This window comes from Montipora capricornis, chromosome 5, assembly GCF_036669925.1.
Source record: "Montipora capricornis isolate CH-2021 chromosome 5, ASM3666992v2, whole genome shotgun sequence".
Classification (NCBI taxonomy): domain Eukaryota; kingdom Metazoa; phylum Cnidaria; class Anthozoa; order Scleractinia; family Acroporidae; genus Montipora; species Montipora capricornis.
Window position 1 is genome coordinate 7,910,741 of NC_090887.1, and position 5,000 is coordinate 7,915,740.

At 43.1% G+C, this 5,000-nt stretch overlaps 1 long non-coding RNA gene and 1 pseudogene across 2 annotated transcripts in view; one reads left to right on the forward strand and one right to left on the reverse strand.

Annotated features, from left to right (window-relative positions):
* Nucleotides 1-1,787, forward strand: part of LOC138050177 (von Willebrand factor A domain-containing protein 7-like) — a 20,726-nt pseudogene extending 18,939 nt beyond the window's left edge.
* Nucleotides 1,788-4,620: 2,833 nt separating this feature from the next.
* Nucleotides 4,621-5,000, reverse strand: part of LOC138049340 (uncharacterized) — a 30,684-nt gene continuing 30,304 nt past the window's right edge. For both annotated transcript variants that reach the window (XR_011132367.1, XR_011132368.1), the window contains one exon: nt 4,621-5,000. This exon is cut by the window's right edge and continues 327 nt beyond it. This is a non-coding gene — a long non-coding RNA (uncharacterized lncRNA).

Genomic DNA, 5,000 nt, shown 5'->3' on the forward strand with positions numbered 1-5,000 from the left:
TCGGTATATATCCACCACTATTCATCTTCCCTTCGGGGGATACCTTAGTTGTACAAACGCGCAGCGTGTAAGTAGCATGCTGTGAATGAAGCTAAAGGTAAGTTTTGTTCTCCATTATCGATAATTAGAGAGTGAGTACACTTCAGCAATTTCCATTCACTGTTGCTTTTTGTTTTAATCAGGTACTTAGCAACCATTCTTCAATAAACGGGGTCGTTCAACCAGCGTCGGTCACTCTCAAAGCGATGCAAGCCATCTCGTGTCTGCTTAACCTGACTTCTCAGGCTGATGCACGACCAAAGACTGTCACGCAAGTAAATGTCACGGCCACGCCAGCGTCACCTAACGCCGACACCAAAGAGTTGCAAGTTGTCTCCTTGACCATAATCCTCGAAGAGTCCGCACAGGAAGACCCGGTGAAAAACGATGGGAAAAAACAAAGAAGATTGGAAATGTGGCACATTGCTATAATCGCTTCCGGGAGTGGTCTTCTCGTTATTATTGTTGCTGTAGTGGTTGCTTGCAGACGGAAGTGTAGTTCGTGCCGCGATGGGAAACCTGCTGAAAGTAAAACCAATTCCGGGTCCCAAGGTTTCAATAATCCTGAGTATGCATTGCACCTTAGTAAAATAAACCAAGGATATTGTAAGAACTAACACCTGGGGCAAGTTGCTCGAAGCCTCGTGAATGCTAATCGTTGGTTAAGAGGATTCAAAACCTATAGGTTTCCGTGGCATACTACTTAACGCTGGTTAGCGCTAACCATGCTTTGAGCAACCCGGGCCTGTTCATCAGTAGTCATGGTTTTAGTTCGGTTTGGAATTTAAACTTTAGCTTGCTATGCGTGCGGGATGTATACAGTATGATTTGTGTCCGGTTTATTTCCAAACTGCGCTTTGGCTTCCATCCATCAATCATATTTCCGAAAATAGCCAGAAAGTGAATTGAACTTCTTGTTTAGTTCACAGCTCGAATACCATTATAATATCTTTTTAGAGGTTCTTCAGGAAAACGATTCGTATAGATTCTATCGCCTTCCATCGGCGTCGAGTTCGAATGTACCAATGTACCGTGTTGGCTATGTCGCGCAGGTTCAACTCTCAACTTGGCGTCGGAAATTTGATTGATGGAAGGCATAACGCAGTTTGACCGTTGGAGCCCGCTTAATTATGAAAATCGCACTGTGGACAGTTTGCTTTCAGACAGTTCTTTTAGACAGTCTGCTTTCAGCAGTTTTAGTTTAGATCAGCGCCAAGGGCAGTCAATTTTCGCGAAGTTAAGATCAGCAACACAGCATCTGTTCATAAGTTTTTCCACTCCCAACTCCAAAACGAATGTAAGTGCTACTTTCTTTCGAGTATTCGTTTCGTGTTAGCTCGCTTTATTTATGCCTTCATTCTTTTCCTTTCTAGTTTAACCGATTTTCACGGAATACAACTCGTTTCAACCTACTCCCACCACCTTAGCCAGTGGCGGTTCCAGGGAGGGGCCCAGAGGCGCCCCCCCTCCCTTCCCTTCCCCTTTATTTTTGGACCAAAACCACCAAAACTGTGAAAGGGCAAAAACAAAATGTTTGTGAGCGGGCCTCCATCTTACCTCCAGTTCTAGATCCGCCACTGTTAGCTATTAGCCATTAGGATATTCGCTATTTTCGAAAATCCCATATAACCGTTCTTTTTTTGAGTTGGTGGGTGGGGGGTGGGGGAAAGGGGGGTATTTGCATGAAAACAATGGATATATATAGTTCACTGAAGCATGATACAAGAGTAAATAACTTGTATTGGTTTTATTGTTGTTTTATGTTTTTATGTTAATTCAATTTTTCTTTCAAATTATTGCATTTTCTTTGCAAACGGACGCGTCTGGCCGGCCAGTTCTGACAAAAGGAAAGCGCTCAAAGTCAATCACTTTACAGCAATTTGGGGGGGGGGGGGGGGGTCACCGAGTTCGTTTTTGAGATATGAGCATTCAAAGACAAAATATAAGGTGTTTTGAGATGTTTCTTGTGTTGCCATGGAAACCTTTTAGGTCACATCGATGAGTGCATCTTGTTAAGGAATTATTCGTGTTTTACATGGTACCATAACTTTTACATGAAACAGTTGGGTAGATTCAGCCCTTCTAAATATTCGAAACGCGGGTTATAGACCAAGGAGTGAAGGGATCGTCACACTTAACTGGACAATTTGAGCAATTGTCTCTTCTTAGACTGAAAAACAGTCGTATTTTTTGCGAACGCAAACGACGCGGTAAATATTCAAACGAAAGGTCTGGAGCGAGCGTAGAAACGGTGAGGGAGAATGGGGAGAGATGCCCTACGGGCGTGTGACGCTCGCGCGCTTCACACGCGAGGATCACGCTTACGGCGCTTTGCGCCTTCCGAAAATGGAATAAAAACGACTGTTTTGCAGTCTAGTCTCTTCTAGATTCAGATGGCTTCAACAGGATTTTGAAACTCATGACCTATGCGATGCCGATGCAATTCATGCTCTACCAACTGAGCTATGAAGCCACACACGGAAACACATGAGCCCAGCAAAGTGAATTGCTTCCAACTGAGGCCCTGTTTATAAGCAGGTAGGGAAACCTTATCTGAGTGCTGGGGTTACGCTAGCAAGAGGGTAACCCTACCTGTGAAAATTTGCTTGTAAACCCGGGCTATTTTTGACCCTCCTGCTAGGGTAACCCTAGTAGTAGGGTTACCCTACCTGCTTGTAAACAGGGCCTGAGTGGTTAATTCATTGCTCAGTCGGTAGAGCCAGGAACCCATGACCCGGAGCCTACAACTCTACTGTGTTCGTGTAACGGCGTTTTCACAGACCGATTTATTTTTAGATTGAATTTCCCGCGAATGAGACTCCCATAGGAGCCCGATGACCAATTACAAGAAATTAAGCTGACGTCTTAGGGTCACCGAACCGGAACTGCCTTTGTTTTTTGACCTAATTCGGGGGAAGGGCTAGTCTAAAAATAAACCTACTTGTGAAAACGCCGTTTAACAGACGCTGTATGGAAGTAGCACGCTCCAGATGGGCTCCTGGTAGAGCATAGATCACTTTCACAAATGGCGACCTCCTTTACAATTTTTTTTTTGTATTTATATTAATTAGACCTACTGCCCTCATTTTGAAACAAATGTTCTTTTGAAACTTGCTCTTCGTAGCGAGGCTAGAAAGGTGTATTAGCATTAAAACAGAAGAATATTTTATTTGGCCGCCATTGTGAAAGAGGTCTTTTGGGTAAAGACTTGTTTCCATATCTCAAAGTGCCCTTCGACTTGAGGGGCCTGGAACAACAAAACTGAAACAACCCAAACCCATACAAAAATGCTAACCTTAGGCCTAAACATTATCTAAAGCATATTGTTTAGGCCTAAGGTTAGCATTTTTGCAAAGGCTTGGGTTGTTTAAGCTATGCTGAGGGTTTGGTGTTCAACCCTCACCCCTTACTCCTCACCCCCTACTTCCACCACCTACCCCACACCCCTAAGGCCTAAGGTTAGCATTTTTGTAAAGGTTTGGGTTGTCTCAGCTATGGTACTCTTGTTTCAGTTTTGTTGTTCCAGGCTCCTCACGTCCAAGGGCACTTTCAAAATGTCAAATATTCAGCTTGATAGTGAGGCAGCGACGACAAAAACAATAGAAACACGTTGGAACGAATGTGAAAAATATTTACATATCATCCACTTTCCTTTGTCTTTGTCCTCACTGCTTCACTATCAAGCTGAATTTGAATATATGGAAAAAGGCCTATTGCACCAGCATCGCAGAGGTCACGGGTTCAAATTCTGTTGATGCCACCTGGATTTCTCAGGTGTCTGTAGGAGACAGGCGCGGTGGCCTCATGGTTAGTGCGCTCGACTCCAGATCGAGCGGTCCGGGTTCGGGTCCTGGCCGGGGACATTGCGTTGTGTTCTTGGGTAGGTGTATAAATGGTGTATAAATGGGTACCGGCGTAATGCTGGGGGTAACCCTGCGTTGGAGTAGCATCCCATCCAGGGTGGAGTATAAATACTCCTAGTCGCTTCATGCAACGGAAACCGGAGATAAGTGCGGCCTGATGGGCCTTCTGGCTCGTAAGCAGTGACTTTACCTCTTTTTTTTTTTTTTTGTAAGAGACAATTGCTTAAATTGTCAAGAAAATTGCGAGGATCACTTCATTACTTTTTTACAGTTTGTTGAAAGTGTTGAAACTGGTCTGAACCTCCTTAAATTTGTTTTGTTTACATTTTTTACACTACTTTCAAAGTGATTGCTAGCACTGCCATTATGTACAAAAACAACAGGACGACAAATCATTACAGTATTAGTGATGGTAACGATGTTAACGATAACAAACAAACAAAGCAAGAAAAACATGATCGCAACACCTAAATACTCACAATGTAATGCCATGAGAAATAAAAAAATAATCATGTTCTTTTGCGGACCAAAGCTACAAATTCGCTGAAACAAAATTGCTTGTTAATGTATAGAAAGTGTTTTTGCTGTAACTATAATCAGAATCAGGGACCGGTTGTTGGCAAGCTCATTAACTTTAATAATCCAGGATGAGCGTAAACTTTGGTTTCATTTTTTTCAACTTTTGGGTGAAAGTTTCTTTTCCTTATTTTTGGTTTTTTAAGATTGAGTCCCTCAGATGTAAAAATTGTTGCCGCATATCGGCGTTGAACAACATTTAGGAGTAAAGAAATAAACTCCTTGGTTAACTTTTTAATCTGGTGTTAGTGTTAAACGGCTTTTGAACAACCAGGCCCAGGTTCGGATGCAGGGCTGGCGCAGTGGTGAGAGCACTTGCTTCCCACCAATGTGGCCTGGGTTTGAATCCCAGACTCGGCATCATATATGGGTTGAGTTTGTTGGTTCTCTACTCTGCTCCGAAAGGTTTTTCTCCGGGTACTGTGGTTTTCCCCTCTCCTAAAACCAACGTTTGATTTGATTTGCGTTAATTTGTTGACTTCAGTTTACAGTGTCCCAGGCTAAGAAATGACACTGAAATAA